Below are 25,104 nucleotides of genomic sequence, written 5' to 3' on the forward strand. Positions count from 1 at the left end.
CCCTGCACCGCAGTCCCACTCGCTGGGTCACTCGCTGGAGCAAAGGGGAAACGAAGCAGAAAGCCTAAGCGACAGGGAAACTGAGGCTCCAAAAAGGAATGGGCTTTTCCCACGGTCACGCAGCGACTTTAAAGAGGCCCATCAGGGTGGAAGCTTCGGATTTCGACGCAGCATCTGTGAGAGTCTGAAGTCACCTCACCCCAGGCTGCCCGTTAAGCCCGGATTTACTCATCTATGAAATGAGAAATTCGGAGAACATCAACGCCTAAATCACAGCGTGGCTGTGAGAAATTAAGCCCCAGGCACATGGGAGGGACCAGTCCAATGGAAGCTTTGGTTATTATTACTATTAATAACAGAGACAGAATAGCTCCTAGAGGCAGATTTCCTGGCCGGCTCTGCCACTTACAAACTGAGTAACACTGGGCAAGTCACCGAAACCTCCCTGTGCTTCCCTTTCCTCATCTGTAAAATGGAAGTAACAGTTGTATCTCCAGGACTGTTGCGAAGGTTAACTGACCCTGTATGTACAAAGCGTTCATAGCAGCCTGGTGCAAAGTAAGAGCTTTGCAGGTGCCTGCCGTTATTGGTAGGGGGCAGAGAGTGACTTCCCAGACCCTTGGTCCTCAGTGCCATTCTACTGGAGATTCTGGGGAGGGGAGTGGGAAGGGCAAGCTAGTTGGCCCTCACTAAACCCTCCCCACCCCCACACTCCCCCACCACAGAGGCTGCCCCAAGGACCTGCACATACTCCTCAAAGGTCCTTTCTCTGTAGCAGTTTCTCCTTAAGGTGGTGATGGGTGCTTTATGTAGTTTGGGAAAAGATCGGACCTTGGCCTGGGGCTCTGACCTCTGCAGCCACTGGAATCCTTATCTTTCTGGTTTCAGTCCTTCACTCCCACCCCTTTTACCCACCAAACCCAGTGAGGGGTTTTCTTCAGGGTTCATCTGGAGTGCCTTCTCTCTCTCTCTCTCTCCTCTTGTCTAGGAGAGACTGCCCTAAGGGTGTGAGGAGGCAGATGACTCGGTGGCCTGCGCCATGCAGTGTCCTGGAAGGCAGGAGAGGGGCCCAGGCAGAAAGTTCAGGGGCAGGAGCAGAGATTGTGCTTGGCTTTTCAACTCTCGAGGCCTGTGACCCTGGACAAGACAGTTCATCCCACTGGAGTTCTGAATCTGTCCTTGAGGGTGACATTTCTGTGCAGCCAGCCTCTCAAGGTGGTTGGGGAAATAAAAAGAGATCACAGACTTAAGAGGACTTTGACATCAAACATACCCTCATCTGTCTGCATACACACAGGAACACACACACGGAAGCAGGCAATTTTCTGACTATGGCTGGCTGAAACAGTACATATGTGCCTAGTCATGTCCGATTCTTTGCCACCCCATGGACTGTAGACCGCCAGGCTCCTCTGTCCATGGGATTCTCCAGGCAGGAATACTGGAGTGAGTTGCCCTTTCCTCCTCAAGGACATCTTCCCAACCCCAGGGATCGAACCCCTTGTCTCTTATGTCTCCTGCATTGGTAGGTGGGTTCTTTACCACTAGCGCCACCTGGGAATAGTAAATGCGAAACCTCATTTTTTTTCCACCGGGAATCGGTCCCAGCATGATACAGTGATTGCTTCCTGAGGCACCCACTTCCCTGGACACCCAGCATCTTCCCATACCTTACCTCTCTCCTGAAGACCAAGGGTAAGGACTGGAGCCCCTATTCTCCTGCTTTTTCCCCACCAGCCCCAGACCCTTTGCAGAGAACATTCTTCTCACTCTTGGATGACTGGCTTCGGCCTCCTCTCTCTGTAAGCCTTGGCTGGTCATCACAGGCCCCTGTCACTCTTGCTGGCCTCTGCTCACTCCCAAGAATTGCTGCAGCTTATCCTCCACTGAGGTCCTGTCTGAACCCCTAGGTTTGTGAGGTCCTGAAACACCACTGTCTCTGGGACTTCTCTGATGGTCCAGTGGTTAGGACCCTGTGCTTTCACTGCAGGGGGCCTGAGTTCCATCCCTGGTCAGGGAACTAAGATCCACAAGCTGCTCTTTCCTTCCTCCCTGTCTCCCAGGAAACCTTTGCTGAAGCCCTCACTCCAGTATTCTTGTCTGGAGAATCCCATGGACAGAGGAACCTGGAGGGTTACAGTCCATGGGGTCGCAAAGAGTCGGACCTGACTGAGTGACTAACACTATCTTTCACTTTCATGCCCTTTACATTTGCCAGCTCCCAAACAGAGTCTGAGACCCCAGCTAGCCCACTCCTCACACATCTAGCCAGTCAGTGGCAGGGATGGGGGAAAAGCCAAGTCCTTCTCCCCAGAACTGCTGAGTTCCTCTCTGAACCTGTTTCTTCCTCTGTAAAATGGGGATCATAATATTGTCTCCCAGAACTGGCATGAGGTTCGAGTGAGACTGCATGTACAACACTGAGCTGGAGTGACAGTGGCCTCAGGCCTCTGGGTTGGCACAGCTGCCCAGGCTCCTTGCATCACAGCATCTGCCTCCAGTCTCAGAGTGCACTTGCAGGCTGGAGGTGTCCACAGCTAGTTGGAGCACGTGGAAGTCTTGTAGCAGGACTGAAATCTGTCCCTAAAGAGGCCAGCATGGGCTCCAGGAAAATCACCTGTCTTTGTTGAGTATCAAGGGCTCCACTCACACTGATTCTGAGCCTGCCACCAACTCTCTCAAAACAGGGGAGAAGGTCACTGAGATCCCATGGGGACAGGGGAGGAGAAGGGAGTGGATAGGAGTGGTCAGCTGTGCTGGGCGGAGGTGGAACGGGACTCAGACCCAGCAGGTCTTCCAGGACACGCTCCTTCCCCCTGCCATGTTGCCTCTCCTGTGGCCCTAGGGGCTGGCATCAGGCTAGCCTAGGAGGAATCTGCTTTGCCACTTACCAGCTGTGTGGCCTTGAGTACCCCCTTCACCTCTCTGAGCTGTAGTTTGTTATCTGGGCATTACTTCCTTAGTCATAGGATGGAATGCCGTGTACCAGAACTGGAGAGCCCAAGTGGGTGAAGGGTCCCTGTTATTGTGATTCTCAGCCCTCCAAGTGGCAGACCTTCAAAGTCTAGGCTAACTGCCCAAGGTCCCCCAGCTTAAGGGCAAACCTGCCACCCAGGGCTCACTTCCCTTAGTCTCCTGGAAAAGTGCAGGAAGACCAGCCTGCCGGCGCCCTCTGGTGGTATGATACAGTCTGGACTACACACAGCATAGCTGACTCCCCACAAGAATTTAGAGCGCAGGACTAGAGTGAAGTCGCTCAGTCTTATCCGACTCTTTGTGACCCCATGGTTCCTCTGTCCATGGGATTTTCCAGGCAAGAATACTGGAGTGGGTTGCCATTTCCTTCTCCAGGAGATCTTCCCAACCCAGGGATTGAACCCGGATCTCCTGCATTGTAGGCAGACGCTTTACTGTCTGAGCCACCAGGACTGCTGCTGCTATGTCGCTTCAGTCGTATCTGTGCGACCCCATAGATAGCAGCCCACCAGGCTCCCCCGTTCCTGGGATTCTCCAGGCAAGAACACTGGAGTGGGTTGCCATTTCCTTCTCCAGTGCATGAAAGTGAAAAATGAAAGTGAAGTCTCTCAGTCGTGTCCGACTCTGTGTGACCCCACGGACTGCAGCCCACCAGGCTCCTCCCTCCGTCCATGGGATTTTTCAGGCAAGAGTACTGGAGTGGGGTGCCATCGCCTTCTCCGGAGCCACCAGGACTGATAGCCCTGAAATGAGAGTAACATAGATTTTGTGAATTCATAGAAATGCCAGAGTAAAAAGGCTTTCAGGGCTCCAAGTGGTCTCACACCCTACTTGTAATGGGACAAGACACACGCCCCTAGGAAACCTATGTGCGTGCATGCTCAATCTCTCAGTTGTGTCTGACTCTTTGCAAACCCATAGGCTGTAGCTTGCCAAGCTCCTCTGTCCATGGAATTTTCCAGGCAAGAATACCGGAGTGGGTTGTCATTTCCTCCTCCAGGGGGTCTTCCTGACCAAGGGATCAAACCCACATCTCTTGCATCTCCTGCATTAACACCTGGAATGTTTACCTCTGAGCCACCTGGGAAGTCCTACATTAAAAACAGCCACTGGGAGGTTCCACATCTTCTGTATGGCTGATCTAGGGAATAGGAATGAAGCTAGAAAGGGAAGTGAAGGCAATAGCTTAGGGCTTGGTTCACTGGGAGCAAATGCTCAAAAGCCAGGCAGTAATACCACCACAGTGGGAGTGAATATAGGCTGTATTTCTATATAGGCTCAATTTCCTTATAACAACCCAGGGAAGTAAACCTATTGTACAGATAAGGAAACTGAGGTTCCTAGACCAAAAAGAAAAAAAAGAAAAAACTTGCCAATGGAAAAATTAACAGAAGTGGGATTTGAACCCTGGCCAACTGACCCCAAAACTCAAGCTTTGAACCACTGTGTTTTGTGGCCTCCTGAGACCTCAGTGACCAGCATCTGACCAGGCGAGTCACTGGGCCACGTACAGGGCTGGCCTCTCTGGCTGGCCATGCTGGCCTCCCTGCATGTGCCACCAGGCTGGGTGAGCTTCTTGCTGTCCTCTTCTCAAGGGAAGCTTCTGGCCTCCCTTGGACCAGCTCAGTGATCCTCCAGGTCAGGGTCATATGTCAAGGGTACTTCCTCTGGACATTAGATGATCTCAGGCATATGGATCCCAGATCTTATCCAGGCACTGGTACCTCCTGGCATTGCTGGGTGGAACCTACCCAGCAGTTCCTTACTGCATACACACCACCCATGGTTGAGGACAAGATAACTCTGCCAGGTGGCACCCCATGATTGCCATCTCCTTGGCAAATGAGATGGATCCTTGGATCTTTGCTACATGGAATGCTACATTCCTGAATCTGGAGTTCCCATTTCCGACTGTCCAGATTGTTCCAAAGCGGGTGTGTCTTCAATTCGAGCAAGGAAGAATGGAATTAGACTGCCAGAAGGCTACAGAACGCATATGATCACTGCCTTCTGGAGTTGTGCTCATATCCACCCTGGATAGGACCACCCAAGGGAGTGAGCAGAGAGTAGGATACAGCCAGCCTTGTGGCCCTCAATTCCCCTCCCTGCCTTTCAGTCATAGTGTCTGAACTGCCGCCATTAACCAGCAAGACACTGGATCCAGAGGACAGAAAGGAGACATCCAGGCAGAAAGCTCTCAAACTCCCTCTCCAGCTTTCCTTCTAGCTCCCTCTATCCAAGTGAGCATCTAAACTGTGAGAAATTGAGAGACTTTGGGGCTGGGACAGGGGCTGGATAAGGACATAACCAGAGGGAAGCAGGGAGGCCTTCAGTTCCGCCTCTCTAGGACTCTCTCTCGGGGGTTCTGTCTCCGGGATAAGCTTGGGTATCCCTTCTCAGGCCCAAGCACATGCTCTGTGGTTAAGGCAGCAGACTCCCCTGCACAAGGCAAAGTCCACAGGGCACACTTGTCCTGACTCCTGTGGTCAGGAAGGAAATGGGAGGGTCGGGTCTGGAGAGAAGGGGTTCAACAAGCATGAGGGGGAGCCTGGTACAACAGGCAGGTGGGTGCCAGGTTCTCACACAGTTGACCAGAAGTTCTTTGAAACCTAGGACACATCCTGTCACATCCTTGGGTGACTTCCTTTTTTTCTCACATGTGTTAGGGGCTGCAATCCTCTCCACCTGCAAGCATGCAGACAGGGGTATGTTCCTCCATCCCAGGAACCTGGACTGCCTTGGCTAGTGGAAGCCTGCTGGAGTAGAAGTGATACTGTGCTTTTAAGGGCACTGGCTGTTTCAGCTTCCTGCCAATGGGAGCCCTGAGTCACCATGTGAGGGGTCCAGGTTACTGTGTTGCAGGGAGAGGCCTCATGGGAAGCCCCGTGGTGCCTGCCAGATCTGTGATGGAGGAAGGGACCCAAACACTTGCCTTCAGATGCTTCTGGCCTCAGCCTCTATCTCTCTGTAACCACATGGAGAACCTGAGTGAGAACTACCCAGTTGAGCCCAGTCAACCTCCAGAACCATGGAAATGTATCCTGAATTGTCTTGTTAAGCCACTGCCTTTTGGGGTGATTTGTTATGCAAGCAATAGAGAACTGAAACATTCCAGTAGGAACCAGGGTTGGCATCTAGTCCCCCATTTCTCCCATTTCCTCTCTGACCTCATCCCTCAGTTCTCCCCATAACCCACCCTATCCTTATGCTCCCACCACACTGGGCTTCTTCTATACCTTGAACTTAGCCAGAAGGCTCCCTCCTGCCTCAGGGCCTTTGCACTGGCTATTCCCTTGTTCTGGAATATTCTCCCCCAGGTACCCTGTGACTCACTCCCTCATCCTCCTCTGGTGCCTCTGTCACCTTCTCAGTGAGACTGTCCCTGGGCACCCCATAAAATTTGTACCCCACCCCTCCAGAATCTTCTGCCTCTTCCCTGCTTTAATTTTTCAAGCACTTGCCGTCATCTGACATATTATATATGCATATATATTACTGGGGTTTTTGTTTCTTTGTATCCCAGACTAGAATGTCAGCTCCATGAGGGCAGGGATTTTTACCTGCCTTGTTCACTGCTATATCCTAGCATCTAGAACAATCCTGGTACACGTGTGTGCATGCATGCTTGTGTACTTAGTGACTTCAGTTGTGCCTGACTCTTTGCGATCCTGTGAACTGTAGCCTGCCAGGCTCCTCTGTCCATGGGTTTCTCCAGGAAAGAGTACTGGAGTGGGTTGCCTTTTCCTCTCCAGGGGATCTTCCTGACCCAGGGATCAAATCTGGGTCTCCTGCCTTAGGGGCAGCTTCTTTACCATGTGGGCCACCAGGGAGGTTCACTGCTCAGTTTGGACCAGGTCTTACTCAGCTATTCAACCAGCTGCTTTGATAGAAGAAGCCAGTGGATCTAGAGTTGATCATGTCTTAGAAACAATTGCTGTGACCACCGAGAACTGGTGGTTTGTCGAATTCACTTTCTTTCTCTCTGGCTTCGTGTCTCCTGGCCTGATAAACAACATGGGGGACAATGGGTGCAAATCAACAGTCATTCAGTCGCTTGACAAACCTTGCACCTGGCCAGGCGCCATGATTGGACTGGGACGGAGACATGAGGGGCTGTCGTCAGGAGCTCGAGTAAGTCCCACCTGTGACTTGGTCCACCTGTGGGAATTCAGTGCGCATTTGTAGACACCTACTGAGTCTAGGGAAACAGCAGTGAACAAAGCAAAAAACCCTGCTTCGAGGAGCTGACGTTTGGCGAGAAGGCATGAGGCGACCACCCCAAGGAGCTCCGGGTCCAGTAGAAAGATGATACAAATCTAAGAGCCGTTAGACACAGTTTGAAGTGACACACACTGCAGGGAAAACTCTGGGAATTCCAAGTGTGGCAGAACCATTCTGGGAGACTTCCTGGAAGAAGAGGCATTTGGGTTTTTGTTTGTTTGCATATTTATTTGGAAAGATCCCTGGCAGCTCAGACAGTAAAGAATCTGCCTTTAATGCAGGAGATCTGGGTTTAATCCCTGGGTTAGGAAGATCCCCTGGAGAAGGGAATGGCAACCCACTCCAGTCTTCTTGCCTGGAGAATTCCATGGATAAAGGAGAGCCTGGCAGGCTACAGTCCATGGGGTCGCAAAGAGTCAGACACGACTGAGCGACTAACACTCCCACTGTATTTATTTATTTATTGGTTGGGTTGGGACTTTGTTGCTGCACGTGGGCTTCCTCTAGTTGCAGCGAGTGGGGGCCCCTCTCTTGTCATGTGTGGTTTCTCATCACAGTGGCTTCTCATCGTGGAGCACAGACTCTAGCAGCTCAGGCTTCAGTAGGTGCAGCGCAGGGGATTAGATGCTCCATGGCCTGTGGGATCCTCCCAGATCAAGAGCTGAACTGGTGTCCCTTACATTGCAAGGTGGATACTTAAACCTCTGGACCACCAGGGACGCCTGAAGAAGAGGCATTTGAACCAGGCTGGAGGGACAAAGGGATTTTTGGCCAGGCAGACCTCCTCCCTGACAAATATCCATAGCTTACTCCCTAGCCTTCTCTCAGCCTCCTGTTATGTCACCTTTTGCTAAGGCCTCCCTTCACCACCGACTTACAACTGGAACCATACTCCTTTTCTCCTTGACACACACTCTGTGATCCACTTACATATCTATGGGATCCATTTGGCTTGCATTCCCACCTGAAGTAGACAGGAAGCAGCAGGGAGCAGTGGTACCCACTCTTTCATGGAGCCTAGTGAGGGTTCCTCCCTGTGGTGTTTAAGATGGCAGAGCAGAGAGGGGATGGTAGCAGGACCCCGCCTTGACATTGGGGATTTGCTAAGAAGTGAGAGGACAGCCAAGCCTCAAGGAGACTTGGGAGAGCACACCCCCAAGAGGACATGAGGGCACCCGTGCTCAGGCTCTGTGCTTTTCCTGACTGGCATCTGACTTGGCCCTGCCCTCTCTGGTCCTCTTCCCTCCCCCAACATCACACTGTCCCCCAGATTCCTTCATTCCAATGAGCTCTGATGGGGAAAGTCCAGGGTCTTCAGTGGCTTCTCCTATGCTCCTCCTCTGCCCTCTCTGTGCTCTGTTTCAGTAAAACAACCTTATCCATCATTTACCCCATGTTGTTCATTTGAATTGTATCACCTTTGTGCGTGTGTGCGTGTGTGCTAAGTTGCTTCAGTTGTGTCCAACTCTGTGCAGCCCCATGGACAGAGGAGCATGGGATTCTCCAGGCAAGAATACTGGAGTGGGTTTCCATACCCTCCTCCAGGGGATCTTTCCGACCCAGGGATTGAACTTGGTAAACTGTGACTCCTGCATTGCAGGCGGATTCTTTTTTTTTTTTTTTTACCGCACATAAGCCAAACAAGCAGGGTGACAATATACAGCCTTGACATACTTTTCCTACGCAGGCGGATTCTTTACCACTGAGCCACTGGGGAAGCACATCACCTTTGTAGTTTTGTTTACTAATTTATTTCTTTTTATAGTTATATAAAAATTAAAAGTATAAAGCCTAAGAGTATAGCGATGTCCTAGGGCTCTGTGACAAGGTGTCACATTTCAAGACAGGAGCACACATTACTCAGGGTTTGAGAAATTCCAGGCTGGATGTTATCAGAGTTGTCCTAAAGTTCTGATTTGCTGATCTAGGTGTCGAAAAATGCATTCTCATCCCAGGACCAGCTATGTACCCTTCCCTTGGGTTTCTGCCTCCTCTGTCCCCCTGCCCTTGTAAACCTCAGTTTCTTCATCTGTAAAATGGAAAGAGTAGGAAGGTGATGGCTCCTACCTACCTGGAGATACTCCCACCTCTAACATCTCAGCATCTGTCTTAAGCCTCTTCCAAATCCAGAGCACAACGGGGAGAAGTGAAAAGTTCACTGGCTAGAAAGAAACCTCTCTTGCAGGCCTAACCCCTATTGCAGGCAAGAAAAGCTCTGTCATGGAGCCATCAAGCCCACTGGAACCCAAAGCCTGATCAGTCAGGGGGTGGGCAGAGGGCGAGCCAGGGGCCAATTAGTGCTTCCCTCATCAGGACCTAGTTGTCAACAGCCTAACAAGAACTGGCTTAAGCCAGTGATCTCCCGGGAGCCGTTACCAAGACTCACAGGCGTGTTCTGTGGCTAGATGAGAAACCAGTGTGTGATAACTTTTTTTTTTTCAGGAGAACAACTTTCAATTCCCCAAGGAGCACATTCCTTCATTGTGAAGTATTCCCTACCCATCTCCCCCATTCCCTCAGAAAAGAAAGGAAATTTAAAAAAAAAAAAAAGGCTTGGCTGCTTCTTCTGTACAGGCTCCTTGAAAAACTATTTTTACAACTCTCTGAAAAAGTCCTCTCTGATGGCGGCAGCTGGAGCCCATGGGGGGCATAGCGGAGCTGACGCAATGCACGTTTATTAGCAGTGAGGAAAATTTAAAAGGTACCGCTCTACCACAGCCGCCCCACAGACCTGGGAAGCCCCGGGGACAGCTGTCGATCTGGTGGTCTCCGGGCTGAGTCCTCAGACACACTTAATCAGTTGCAATCCGAGATTGGCACAGCCGGAGGGAGGCTTGGAGATCATCTAGGGCACCGAGGGCAAACGCTTTTCATCATGCCTGCCAAATCTAATTGATTGGTAGGGGCTGCCTGAAGCCCTGTGTTGAAAAGGATGCTGAGGCTGCATCCGGGTCCCATGGGAATGAACGCTGTAATTGATTAGCACTGTCTGCCATGGAGAGGGCAGATTCATGCCATGTGTTGGCCACTCCTGGTCTAGTCCAGCCTTCCCATTTTATTGATGGGAGAGACTGAGTCCCAAAGCCCATTGTCTGTCGGGTCTTTCCCAGCCTTTTGGGGGGGCTGGCTGTTGTCAGTGGTGTGCCTGTGTGAGTGCATGCATGCTCAGTCCCTTCAGTCATATTCGACTGTGCAACCCCATGGACTGTAGCCCGCCAGGCTCCTCTGTCCATGGGATTATCCAGGCAAGAATACTGGAGTGGGTTGCCCTCCTCGAGGGGATCTTCCCAACCAAGGGATCGAACCCTCATCTCCTGCATTGCAGGTGGATTCTTTACTCACTGAGCCATCTGGGAAGCCCTGTCAATGGGGTGTGTGGTGGGGGGGGGGAACTTAAATATTTGTGAGGTCCAAAGATGTGTCCAAAGACTGTCTCTGAAAAAGCAAAAGAATGACTGGGTTGGGTCAATTCAGTCAATGGCTTATTCCTGGAAATAATTGGTAAGATCAGTTGTCTTGTAGGATTGCAAGTGAGTTCAACCTATGTAGACAACCTGGCAGACCAAGGTGACCTCTACCCAGTATTTATCTAACATTAATGGTTAGACAGTCAGAAAGAGTCCATGAGGCTTCCCTGGTGGCTCAGTGGTAAGGGGTCCGCCTGCCAATGCAAGAGACACGGGTTTGATCCCTGATCCAGGAAGATCTCACGTGCCTTGGAGCAACGAAGCCTGTGTGCCACAACTATTTCACCTATGCTCTAAAGCCTGGGAGCCTCCACTACTGAGCCCGTGTGCTGCAACGACGGAAGCCTGCACGCGCTAGAGCCCGTGCTCCACAGCAAGAGAAGCCCCTGCAGTGAGAAGCCAGCTCACCACAACCAGAAAAAAACCTGTGCAGCAACAAAGACCTAACGCAACCCAAAATAAACAAATAAATAAAATTTTAAAAATCCATGAGTGAGGCTAACCATTTGGCCTCAGGACAATAAAATCCTCAAATGACCAATGGAGTCATTCTAATCAAATGGACATCTATCCTTTTGGTCTCTACCTGACAAGCTTGGATCTTACCATCCTGTCCATACTTCCTTCCCTCGCCCGCATCTTTTGCTCCCTGCCAAGCCTGGCTTGTTTCCTTCTCCTCTCCCGAGCCTGAGAGAGACCCTGAAATAGACCTTGCTTTCTCTAACCAAGAATCCTTCTGTGGTGGGTCAGACACTCCCCCCGCAACCAATACCCACATATCAGCTCTGTCATTTTAGATTCCCTCCTTCCAGCTGTATGACAGCTCAGGGACCATCCAGACCATTCCTCAGGGTACAGACTCACTTGACATCACTGGGAAATACTGGCCCCGCTGAGTCCCCCAAGTACCTCTCAGGTTGTGCTGGGTGCCCTGGATACATCCATTTTGTCTGGTGCAGCTGGGTTTACATGAACCTCTCACAGTGGCAGATAACTACTGAGGACCCCTCAAGGGGGCAGTCCCACAGTGAACATTTGGGGTGGGAAAGAACTTGGCACGTAGTGTGGTGTGCTGAGGAGTACAGAAAGGAACCCAGGTCATTGATAAGGTGAGCCCGGCTGTCAGAGAGGCCTGGCTTGGTAGAACCCCTGGCAGGACTGCTCAGGGCCCCAGCCACCTCTTCCTGGGGATGATGAGATGAGGCAAATTTCGTTCAGATCTCTCAGCACTTGTCACATTGCCCTCTGGGAGGTCTACCTTGGCATCTTAGATCCCCAACTTAAACTTAAGTGTTCTTTTTCTGGGGGAAAAAAAGACACGCCCTTACCCAGAGAACTTGGCTAAGTGGGAAAAGACCCTCAGTGGTCAGAAGTCAGGCTTTATTATGGGACAACTCTCAGCTGAACCAGGCTGGCCACGTACCAGCTGGGAGCTTGGCCAAATTCCCTAAAAGCTCTGGTCCTCAGTTTCCTTGTTTGCAATGTAGGATAGAAAGACCACTGACCCTCAAGGGTTGCTGGGATGATAAGGGGTCATCAGTGAAAGGGCTGAGCACAGTCTCAGCCTGGGGTAGCTAACAATCTCCTGAACACCTCTTTTCTTTTCAATGCAGCACATATGATCCCTGACTTTCAATGGTTTGACTGAAGATTTCTCTATTTTTATGGTGGTGGGAAAGTGATACACATTCAGTAGAAACTGCACCTGGAATGTTATTCTTTTTCTGCACACGCGGTGCATCCCTGGTGGTTCCGTGGGTAAGGATTCCACCTGCAGTGCAGGAGACCTGGGTTCAATCCCTGGGTTGGGAAGATCCTCTGGAGGAAGAAATGGCAACCCACTCCAGTATTCTTGCCTGGGAAATCCCATGGACCAAGCTCTGAGCTACAGTCCATGGGGTCCCAAGGGTCAGACATGACTGAGCGAATAAACCACCCCCACACGAAGTGATACTCTCTTGAGATGCTCTGCAGGGGCAGCCGCCACTCGCAGACAACCACGTGATCACACCAACGCACAAACGTTCTGTCCCCAGACAACTTCGGTTTTTCACTTTCCGTCCAGTGTGCCATAAATTACATGAGAAAGTCCAGGCCATGTGTGCACTCTGTAGTGTCCGACTCTTTCTGACCCCATGGGCTGTTGCCCGCCAGGCTCCCCTGTCCATGGGACTTTCCAGGCAAGAATACTAGAGTGGGTTGCCATTCCCTTCAGGGTATCTTCCTGACCCAAGGATTGAACCTGCATCTTTTGCGTCTCCTGCACTGGCACGTAGATTCTTTACCACTGTGCCACCTGGGAAACCCAAGAAAGTCTGTTACAAAATGGATTTTATATTTGTTAAAATGGGTTTGTGTAGGTTAATGGAGTGTCCCAAGCATGTTTAAGGTAGGGTAGGTTAAGTTGTGATCTTTAGTAGGTTGGCTGTATTACATACATTTTTTGACTTAAAAATACTTTCAACTACTGATGGATGTATTAGGATATAATCCCATCATAAGCAGAGAAAGACTTGTACTTCATACTCAGCTGGGACCCTACCACACCTCCTCTGGGAAGCCTTCCCTGAAAAACCTCAGCCATTCATGCAGTCTGCATGATGGCTCAGGGAGCATCCAGACCACTCCTCAGGAGACAGACTCACTTGACCTCACTGGCACCGCTGGTCTCCTGACTCCAGCCAGGGAACTTCCAAGCTAGCCTGACTGTTCTGCGCTGAGACCCTTGTTTTTCCAAGAGCCTCTGAGTCACTGGGGGCTGGGGCAGGGGACTGCATCTCTCCTTGCTCCAGAGCACTCCCACCCTGAGCTTTAGGCAGAGGATACAATGGGTGCTGGATAAAGTCGCCGCACAGATCCTGGCACCATCTTCCTACCCCCACCCACCTCATCTCTCTGGTTCCCCCGATTTTTCCAAACCCCTGTCTAGTTTCTTCCTAATGCTTCTGTCTCCACGTCTCCAGGGCTCTGTTTGCATGAGGGAAAAAGTCTACACACACACACAAACACACACACACACACAGAGCTCAGAAAGCATTCAGTTGCTCCCGGGCGGGCTGCCAGCGATTGAGTGACCTGCAGCTTCCCCCCTAAATCGCATTCCACTGGCACGGATCTTGCCCCGCCTGACGCCAGCCTCCGAACTCGCCCCCAGAGCAAACATTTCCAGTTGGCAGCCCGGTCTTGTTTTTCTGAGGCCCCGATTCAGGCTCCCTTGTAGAAAACAGAAAACAAAATGCATGGGACCAAAAAGGAATTCAAATCAAATGTGAAAGGAGTCAGGGGAAGGGGGGTGAGGTGGAGAGGCGTTGGCTCCAAGGCCCAGGGGAAAATAGGAGCCTCGGGATGTGCAAAGAGTTTCTAAAAAGCAAACACACATGCTCACAAGCCCTCCTTCCCTGCTGGCTGGGAGGCTGGGATCAATTCATTCAGGCCACTGCCTCCTGCTAAAGGACTTAGTCTGTTCTCATTCACAGCTGCGCCGGAGGACCACGGATGGCGGGGGAGGTGGTGGGGAGGCCGTGGATCTGAAAGGAGAGGGTGGTCGGTGTTACAGGACTGGTGTTTGTTCTAAAGAGGAAATTAGAGGAAGAAAAATAAACACGGCCAGCCGGGTTTTCACGCCAGCGCGTGCGGCGTCAGCACGAGGAGGGGGGCGTGTTTTGCCTTCTCAAAATAAGAGCCGCTCAGTGGAAAGATGTCACAACCCAGGCTCGGGCGCCGGGGGACAGAGCAGTACGGAGGGTCTCAGGCTGGCGCCCAAGCCTCCCCATGGGGTCAGGCAAAGGCCGGGTGTCAGGGCAGGGGTGCTCAGCCAGGGCTGGGAGTGTGGGGACCAGACTCAGAAGGTCAGCCCCGGATGGGGTGGTTAGTCCCTGGGGAAAAGATGGGCTGAGGAGTGTTGCTAGGGGAGTATGGATTCTGGCCTGGAAGATGGGTGCTCATCTCAGCAGAGAGGGAGAGATAGGAGAGGCCCACAGGATGGGAAGGGGCTAGGTGGGGTGGTGGGGTGGGAAAGGGGATAAAAAGGATGCTTTGCAGACTCTAGAGTGACGGTAGACTGGTCGCAAACCTGGTTCAACCACAGAACTGGTCAGCAGGGTTACAAAGAACCTCCTGCCCAGGGACAAGGGCCCCATGAGGGCACTGGCAGGGATAGAGGGATCCTGGCTGCTCAGAAGGTAAAGAATCTGCCTGCAGTGCAGGAGACCCAGATTCGATCCCTGGGTCGGGAAGATCCCCTGGAGAAGGGAATGGCAAGCCACTCCAGTATCCTTGCCTGGAGTATTCCATGGGCAGAGGAGCCTGGCAGGCGATAGTCCATGGAGTGGCAAAGGGTCAGACACAGGCCCAGGGGCATGTCAAGGCCTGGGCTGGGATGTAGAGTCCCGGCCCAGCAGAGCCGGAGAGGAGTTGTCGAGCATCAGGGGTGCCAAGGGAGTGGGCTGTCACATGAAGAGCTGGGCGGGACAGCTGGGGAGGTTGTGAGAGAGAGGATAAGGGCAGGCAGCCCAGACTCACACTGGGACCCATGTGACTGTGTCCCTCCTCTGTGGTACCCACTTCCCACATAGGAAAGGGCCTGGCATCTTAAAGGGAGCTAGCAGTAGTGAAGAGGTCCCAGGGTGATGGGGACTGGTGAGGTTTGTAGAAGATGTATGTGCTCAGCTGTGATACTCCACACTGCTGGAGCAGGAAGTCACAGAGGCCAGGAGGAGAGATTCAGGGGCCCTGGTCCAGTGTCCCCTGAAGATGGTAGCAGGACAACCTGCGTTTGAATCACCCAGAATGTGTAATAAACGTACATCTCTGGCATGCTTTCAACCTGCTGGATCCAGCTCATCTGTTTGGGTTGGAGCTGTACTCCGGAAGGCCGGCCCAGGGGGTTCTCCTCACCTCCATAACGGTGCCATGATCTTTCCCCTCCAGCCCTTCTTCTCTGGCTGGACCCCTACCTGTCCAGACCCCAGGAACACAGGACTCTCCACTTTCCCTCTACCACAATCTGTGTGGGATGTAGCTAACAAATCTTTCCCAAGTGTACCTTGACTCAAATTAAGGACACTTCTAACCTGAAAGAAATGAGTCTCTAATGGTAGAAATTCAGACCTGGAAAGAGCAAGAGGGAGAGTTTGGGGAGTACGTGAGAAACCTTCCAACTAACCCTCAACTTTACTGTATCATTGAGAGGCCCCAGAGGTAGCTTTTAAAAAACTTCTTTTCCCTTTATTTATCAGTTCTTAGAATAATGAGTGATTTTTCTCTAAGCATCCTCCAAATGTCTTTTATTATTATCATTTTGAATTTATGGATTTAAAAAATATTTGATGTGTTTCAATTCATTGCAAGGTTTTTATTTGGTTGGTTTTGTATCTAATGCTCCTTCAGGTTGGCATCTGAGCCCTTTTGACATGAGCCCAGTGAGGTTTGGCAGCTTTCTTAACTTCTGATAAAAGATGCTCTGCGTTTATCTTATATAATTGTTGCTCTGTACCTGGAAACAGCCAATTCTCCAAGAAGACTGGATTCCTTTCAGTGAGAAAAGATGCTTGCATATGTTCTCAGTCTCTTCAGCCTTGTCAGACTCTTGGCGATCCTACGGACTGTAGCCACCAGGCTCCTCTGTCCATGGGGATTCTCTAAGGCAAGAATACTGGAAGGGGTTGCCATGCCCTCTTCCAGGGGATCTTCCTGACCCAGGGATCAAACCTGGATCTCCTGCATTGCATGCAGATTCTGTGTTGCTGAGCCACTGGGAAAGCAGCAAAAAGGTGATTAGAGACCACAATTTGGTCACTCAGTCAAAGACAGCTTATTTCAGTTTCTCAATCTTCTCCAAGAAGAACTTGAGTTTGGGCCCAAGGGCATCTGAAAGACACCAACCCCTACCCCATTAAGTATGTCTCTTCTTCTTGGAGGTAAGCTTTCTACCCACCTGAGGCAGCTTCATCCCACATACACTCTATCCCACCCCACATACACATACCCACCCACACATACCCTCTATCCTCTCCTCAAAAATGAACCTCAGTCCCCCAGGCTGCCCATCAGCCTGAAAGCCCTCTTCACCATCTTTCTTGGATGCATACTATAGTATGAGGAACATAGATACAAAAATCATACCTCAAGGGAGTTGCCATAGTTTTATGCCATAGTTTACTCACCTGCAAAGTGAGGTCAAAAAGTATTTTAAATGAGACAATTCAGGCAAAGTTCTTAGCACAGTGCTTGGCAAATAGTAAGCACTAGAAAACTTCATAGATGTGGAGCATTCCTACCAGAGGATCCTAGTCTTCATGTGCAAATGGAGGTTCTCTGAATCCTTCCCTGACATTCCCAAAGCAGGAGGGCCTGTAGATCCTCACTATGCTACGGATCAGAGACACCGAGATGATTTGTGCTGGGTTCAGGTTTCTTTTGCTAGTTTGTTTTTGGCCACACCACATGTCTTGTGGGATTTTAGTTCCCTGACTGGAGATTGAACCTGGGCCCTCAGCAGTGAGAGCACATGGACTCCTAACCACTGGACTATTAGTGAGTTTCTGGCTTTAGACTTTTGAGAAAGGGAGTCCCCAGAGGAAAGGAGCATTCAAAGGAAACAAGTCCCTAGTGTCCCTCGAGGGAGATTTTTTTTTTTTAAATATTTATTTGTTTGGCTGCCCTGGGTCTTAGTTGTAGCGCTCAGGATCTTTGATATTCATTGCAGCATATGGGATCTTTAACTGTGGCCAGAGGAAACTTTAGCTGCAGTATATGGGGCTTCCCTGATGGCTCATCAGGTAAAGAATCTGCCTGCAATGCAGGAGACACAGATTCTGTCACTGGGTCAGGAAGATACCCTGAAGGAGGAAATGGCCACCCACTCCAGTATTCTTGCCTGAAAAATCCCACAGACAGAGGAGCCTGATGGGCTACAGTCCAAAGGGTGAGACACAGCTGAGTGACTGAACACACATACACATGTGGAATCTAGTTCTCTGACCAGGGATGGACCCCGGGCCTCTTGCATTGCAAGCGTGGAATCTTAGCCACCGGACCACTAGGGAAGTCACCAAGGGAGATCCCAAGTTGCAAGAAATAGGCAAATGTGTGTGTGGAGATGATGGGCATTGCAGGACAGGAGTGGGATAATAAGGGTGGTGGGGATCTTGTGTGAGTACAAACCACAGCATGGCAGGGCCTCATGAAATCTGGACCTGTGGGGTCTGAGGCTGCTCTGGGGACCAGCTTCCCTCTCTGTGGAATCAATAAGGCTGGTCACAAATATTCAAATTAGGCACAGCCATGAGGTTTGCTTTAGCCAATGAATTGTAAGCAGAAGGGGCATGTGTCACCTCTGGACAGAAGTTTTAACAGCTGATGTGCAACTGGCTGAATTTCCTTCCCCTACCTCTGCAATTGTGGAAGCCTGGGTCAAAAGGGAGTCTCTGTTGCTCTGAGTTCTCATGTGGCCACAGTACACAGAGTCTTTCCTGCTCACAGGTGACAGGTAAGTCATGTGGGGTCAGGAATAAACTCTTATTGGGCTAAGCCACTGAGATTGGGGGGATGTTTTTTTCCACAGCAGAACCTAACCTATCCTGACTAATTGTCCTCCACCTGTTTTTCTGGGGCTCACTCCCCCTCTCTCTTCTGCATAACTTTTGCTTGCTCAACATTCTCCTGTGGCCCTGTCTCTACCTGGAACCGCTTCCTTCTTCAGAATGTCTCAGTTCAGAGAGACAAAGAAAGACTGATTCCCCCCTCTCATCTCTTCCTGCCAGCCACATGTGAGTTGTTGCCCAGCTTATAGACTGGCTCTGTGGGCTAGATACCAATTCCTGGCCCACATAACTATAGGGGGAGGAGACAGGTGGGGTAGGTGGTATCACATGATACAAATCGCAACACCTGCCTGAGGATTTGGGTAGGACATGACTACCTGGAATGGACTAGAAGTGGGAAGGCACCAGATGGGGGAGCAGGGAAACAGGGGTGTTTGCTTTTAAGCATTAAACCAGCTTAACCTTGGATCTACAATATAGTCAACATCTGGCTGAAACAACACTTTGATGGAACATCTGGATACTTACTCTGCACAGTGTGAAACAGCAGGACCTTTGGCAGCATCTGTGTGAGTAACCCATGTGGGGTCTCCTCTGTGTGTTTAACATCACATTTGGGCTTTCCTCTGCCTGTAACAGAAAACCAGACTCAAACTGGGTTTAAAAGTTTTAAAGGGAAATTCTTAGCTCCCCGGGCTGAAAAGTCTAGAGAAGAGGCTGGCTTTAGGTAGGTGTTAATCTAGCAATGAACAATATTACCAAGGACCCAGTTTCTTTGTATCCTGCTAACAGCTTTATCCCCAAACTGACTCCCCTCAGAGGACTCCCAAAGGCTATCAGAAGTCCCCCTGGTTGCATTTACCTCGTTCAATCACAAGCATGGAATTGTATCTGTCTCAGTATCCCTAGCAAAAGGCTTGACATCTACTCTGATTGGACAGAATGGGGTCATGTACTACAACCGATCCCTTCACTATGACCTAAGGGTACTGGAATGGGCTGATGTACTTAGTCACATGCTTCACTTTAGAGCTGGAGAAGGAGCAAGCTTCTTTAGAACCCCAAGGACCTCCAAGTACACGCTGGAAAATGTTAGGTAGGTAAAAGGAGCATGAAACTTCACATCCTGCTAGATATAGTGACTCAGCTGTAAAAAGTCTGCTTGCCAATGCAGGAAATGAGGGTTCAAACCCTGGGTTGGGAAGATTCTCTGGCAACCCACTCCAGTATTCTTGCCTGGGAAATCCCATGGACCAAGAAGCCTGGCAGGCTACAGTCCATGGGGTTGCCAAGAGTCAGGTACGACTTAGCAACTAAACACACACACAGAACTGGGACTAAGGTGAGGCAAGTGAGGAAGCCAGGGCACAGAGTTAAGGAGGCATTCATTTTCAGGGCTGGGGTCCTCACTTGCTTTACCCCAGTCCCAGCTCTGGCTGCACAACAAATTACTCCAAACTTGGTGGCTTCCCTTGTGGCTCAGATGGCAAAGAGTTTGCCCACAATGCAGGAGACCAGGTCTGATCCTTGGGTTGGAAAGATACCCTGGAGAAGGGCATGACTACTCACTCCAGTATTCTTGCCTGGAGTATTCCATGGACAGAGGAGCCTGGCGGGCTACAGTCCATGGGATGGCAAAGAGTCAGACATGACTGAGCGACTAGCACTTTCACTTGGTGGTTTCAAACAAGAAACATTTATTATCTCATGGTTTCTGTGAGAAAGTCAGCAATTTGAGAGTGGCTTCACTGGGGGTTTCTGGCTTGGGGCTTTCTCATAAGGTTGCAGTCAAGACGTTGGCTGGGACTGCATTTATCTGAAGACTTGCCTGGGGCTGGAAAATCCACTTCCAGAATGGCTTCTTCATTCAGCTGACTGTAGAAGGTTGAGTTCCTCCCCCTTGAGGACTTCTTTGTAGGGCTGCTGGAATGCCTTCATGGCCTGGTGGGTGGCCTCCCCAGAGAAAGTGATCCAAGAGAGAGCAAGGAGAAAGCTCCACTTTTATACCTCGTCTCACAATTCACACACCATCACTCCTGCTCATTTTCTGTTCATTAGAAATGAATCACTAAGTCCAATCCCCCACTCAAGGGGAGGAGAATATGCTTCCACCTTTGAAGGAAAGATTGCCAGAGAATTTGTAGACATATTTAAAGATGTCATGTGAGGGCGGGTGGGAGGGAGGCTCCAGAGGAAGGGATATATGTATACATGTAGCTGACTCACTCTGTTGTACAACAGAAACTAACACAACATTGTAAAGCAATTATACCCCAATAAAATTTTTTTTTAATTTTTAAAAGATACTGTGTGAGGCAATAAGATGACTGGGTCACTAAAGACACCCGTGTATAATCATTTCTTTATGTCGCATTATCTAAGGCCAAGAGAACACATACTTTATCTCCTGTGCCAACTTTGACTGGTAATAACGGTCAGAAAAGGAGATCTATAAGTGATTAGTAATGTTTGCGCCACACCTAACCAACAGCCATGGCTCCGTATAACATGGGGGCCTATTTCTTTGATAAAAGAAATTCATCTATTCAGAATCCAGTTGCTTAGAGAAGGTGGGTTCCAGATAATGAATCAGGATTGGCCTAAACCAACCCTCCCATGGGAATGGGTAATGCCATTCTCCCTTGCCAGAATTTCATTGAGGGAAACAGATGTAACTCAGTCTAGCCAAATTTGAATTGTGGTGCTGGAGAAGACTCTTGAGAGTCCCTTGAGTGCAAGAAGAACAAATCAGTTCATCCTAAAGGAAATCAACTCTGAATATTCATTGGAAGGCCTGAGGATGAACCTGAAACTCCAATACTTTGGCCACCTGATGCAAAGAGCCGACTCATTGGAAAAGACCCTGATACTGGGAAAGATCAAAGGCAAAAGGAGGAGAGGGAGGCAGAGGATGAGATGGCTGGATGGCACCCCTGACTCAATGGACATGAATCTGAGCAAACTCCAGGAGACAGTGAAGGACAGGGAAGCCTGGCATGCTGTAGTCCAGGGGGTCGCAAAGGGTCAGACACAACTGAACAACTGAACAATAACAACAGTCTAGCCAAGAGAAGGGGAATTCTGATGGAGAATTTCTGGGAAAGGTTATCCTCTCAGTTAAAATGACACTGATGAGGAAAAGACTTCCTTTGAAAGCAATTTTAGGATACAATGCTTAGAGGTCCAGCTGCCATCTTATAACCAAACAGAAAAGCTATGAGAATGTCTGAAAAATGGAATCAGAGCCCAGATATCACACAGCTATTGAGTTAACCAATCCTGGAATTGCCCTCCTCTGGACTTCTCATTTTGGAAAATATCAAATGCTTTTACTGAACATTCTGATTGGATGTATTGTTACTGATGGCCTAAAGCAACCTAGCTGACATGTGAGATGGTCCCATATTTTATGTACCTTGATGTACCCTGAGGGAAACTGGACAAGTTCCTTCCTTACATCCTGGCTCAGTATGATGTCACACCCCTCTTCACAACCTCCAGGTACACTCCGGAGCCTCTTCTTGACTAAGTGGGAGAGTTGATAAAACCCTGCACTTGATTTTCTTTCCTTGTTTTAGATGCAGACCTTCTCCAGAGACCTCACCAAAGTATCTATAGCCCACTTCCAGTCTGGGCCCCAGAAGCAGGTTAATCAGTCTTTGAGAAGAGAGAGGACTCCTGACCCCCAGGGAACTTGCCTAAGGCAGACTCTTAGACCCAGTCATCCTGGAGGGGAGCCAGGTATGCTGGGAGGTCAGGTCTGGCCATGAGTACAACCTGGTCCAAAGGGTTTTAACCCTCTTTCCCTTCCCGTCCTGTCCGCTCCTCCTTCCAAGAGTTTCCCTTCCTCTTTATTTTCCTGTCCCAATAGCCAGTCTCCTTCTTTCTCATTCTTTCTAATATGGACACAGGGATGCTCAGAACAACTACATTTCCCAGCCTCCCTTACAGCTAGATGCAACTGCAAGATGTAGATGCAGGGAGCTGGCAGGAAAGTCATTTGTGCAATGCCCTCTTGAGTCTCTCTTGGGCATGCCCTCCCCCCAGCCCTTCCTCCATGCTGCAGCTGGGAACTGTTAGGAATGGTGGAAAAGAATGCGAACCTGGGTTCCAACGTTAGCCCTAGACCCCCTACCTACAGCTGTATGTGGGAGAAACCGCCATCTTGTTTAAGCCTCTGTTGTGTTAGGTCTCTGTTACCTGTAGCCCTTTCTCTCACCTCTCTGCCCTCTCTCTCTCCTCTTCCCTCTACTGTCCTTCTCTTCCTTCTCTATTTCCCTCCTGATCTTCAGACCCCCTCACCTTCCCTTCCTCTCTTCTCTCCAATCCAGTGTGTGTGTTTGTGTATGTGTGCATGCACAATCAATCGTGTCCAACTCTTTGCGACCCCATGGACCGTAGCCTGCCAGGCTCTTCTGTCCATGGGATTCTATAGGCAAGAATACTGGAGTAGGTTGCCATGCCCTTCCCCAGGAGATATTCCCAACCCAGGGATTGAACCTGTGTCTCTTGCATCAGCAGGCAGATTCTTTACTGTTGAGCCACCTGGGAAGCCCCACAAACCCACTGGCCCCTTGCAAAGTGGCAGATGGTGACAGCAGGGAGCCAAGAGCCCAGATGGCGCTCTTGCTGCCCAGTTCCTGTGAACACCATCCTGTCCTGAGGGGCTTGTTCCCACTCCGAGGTGTCTCCCATCATGTCCAGCTCTGTGGTCAGACCAGTCTGCTCCAGGGAGGTGCAGAGAGCCAGCCAGGGCACCAACCCCAGGCAGGCCATCCTGTGGCCCCATGCCCAGTGTCCAGCTCCTGTCTCATGATTCCGCAGTGACTGCTGTGATGCCCAGCACTGGAGGCTTGCCTGGGCTAGAGCCCATCTGGCTATGCCCTCTGGCTTCCCCAGAAGGAAATGCTCTTGATGTCGGGGAAGCCGAAGCCAGCCTGAGCTGGGGGTGGGGCTGACCACTTCTAACTTACTCTTCAGCTCCAGATCTGAACTCTGCACAAGTGAGTAAGGGTGGCAGAAGAAGAGAGGGCAGCAAGGGTGCTGTCTCCCCAAGGGCAGCAAACCACCCGCAAACCACCGTGACCTCCCTGCTCCCAGCCCTGCCTACTGAGCCCTGGTGCCAGCCTCCTGTCCCTGCTCAGCCCTCACAGGCAACAGATGGTGCCTTGAAGACAAGCCCTGGGTCCTAGCCCGGGTGCAGATGTCAGCTGTGGCGGGACTCCCCTTTCACTCTATGGCCCGGCAGCCAGGGCAGCCCCCAGTCATCACCTGGCTCGGCAGGCTTGGCGGGGCTAGCAGAGCTGAGCCCAAAGAAGCCACAGGCAGAGTGTTAGTGGCCTTTTAGGGGTGGCGGTCTGGCCTGTGTGGGAGGAGAGGTGGCCGAGGCCCAGGGAAGGTAGAAGAGCCCTGAAAGAGCAGCCAAACTGGGCCTTGCCTGCAGTGCTGGACGTGGGTGCAGGGCCTCTGCTGGGCTCAGTTCATAGAAAGAAGATGGACATCCGTTGGCCTCTGGGCTGCTGCTGGTGATGTCCTAGACCCATAGAAGGCCCCACCCTGTGCCACCAATCACCCCCCCCCCACGCCAATCCAGCCAAACTCCTTGACCCAAGCCAGCCCTGGGCAAGGGGCAAAGCTGGCGACGAGTCCACCTGGCCACTCCCGGATCGGTTACTGACCGTCAGCACGATGTCCTGACAGCATGATGTCACGTCAGAATTCTCGAAACACTTTCCATCTGGAGTCAACCATCCCTGCAGCTGCTGTGAGGGCCGCGCCCCACTGCCAGCAATGGGATGGGATCGAGTGTCCTGGTGGAAGCCAAGCTTAGGACAGGCTTAGGAAGAACAAAGTCAAGGCAGGGGCTGCTGGGAGAACAGGGAAGCCCTTGTGGGGCTCAAGTGCAGAAGCTCTGAGCCTGTGGGGAGTAGGCAGAGGCCCATAGAGGTCAGGGCTGGGCCGAGAGCCCCCAGGCAGGGGCTCAAGGGGGAAGTCAGAGGCCAAAGACTGTTAGGGAAACTTACGCAAAGCCTCTTTCTCAGCCTCTGTCTCCTCCCGCCTTGTCTCTCACACACATGTACCTTCATCCCCATACCACCCTTCTGTGCTTTACACTCCCAAGTCTTTGAGCTTTGTTCACATACTTCTCCTGCCAAGAGAGCTCTCACTCCTCCTGGTGACTTTCTGTCATCCTTCAGAGGGCAGCTCGAATGTCACCTCCTCCATGACACAGCCCCCTACTTTGACCCCACTCTGCCCCTCCTCCACGAATAGGTTCTCAAGAGTCCGTCTCTGAGCTCTTCAACCACCTGGCGGTGTTGGCAGACAGTTCACTGCCCACCTGCCCACCTCTGCCACTGACAAGGGGCACCCCAGGGGGATGCCGAGGCAGCCTGCAAGAGCTCAGGTGTGACTTGGTCCTCCATAGACAGTCCCAGGGCCTGCCCTTGGGGAGCTTTATACACAGGCATGAGGACATGCTGGTGGGTCACTCCATTGCCCCATGCTGAGCACATGGGGATCAAACAAAGAGTTACTGATTGAATGCATTTTCAAAATTTATTTATTTTTAATTGAGGGCTTCCCCAGTGGCTCAACGGTTAAGAATCCGCCTGCAGTGCAAGAGATCCAGGAGATGTGGGTTCGATCTCTGGGTCAGGAAAATACCCTGGAGAAGGGCATGGCAAGCCACTCCAGTATTCTAGCCTGGAGAATCCCATGGAGAGAGGAGCCTGGCAGGCTACAGTCCAGTGGGTCACCAAGAGTCAGACATAATTGAGGCAACTGAACATGCACACACATTTTTAATTGGAGGATAATTGCTTTACAATGTTATATTGTTTTCTGCCATAGATCAACACGAATTAGCCATAGGTATACATAATTTCTCTCCCTCT

General features: G+C 50.8%; 1 long non-coding RNA gene across 1 annotated transcript; it reads right to left on the reverse strand.

Moving 5' to 3' along the window:
* Window positions 1-16,751: 16,751 nt before the first annotated feature.
* Window positions 16,752-23,961, reverse strand: LOC120851512. Its single transcript, XR_005718338.1, has 3 exons — window positions 23,887-23,961; window positions 18,737-18,838; window positions 16,752-16,828 (listed from the first exon to the last, which is right to left on the reverse strand). It is a non-coding gene; the product is annotated as an uncharacterized LOC120851512 (long non-coding RNA).
* Window positions 23,962-25,104: the final 1,143 nt, after the last annotated feature.

Source organism: Oryx dammah, unplaced genomic scaffold (assembly GCF_014754425.2).
Source record: "Oryx dammah isolate SB20612 unplaced genomic scaffold, SCBI_Odam_1.1 HiC_scaffold_25, whole genome shotgun sequence".
Classification (NCBI taxonomy): domain Eukaryota; kingdom Metazoa; phylum Chordata; class Mammalia; order Artiodactyla; family Bovidae; genus Oryx; species Oryx dammah.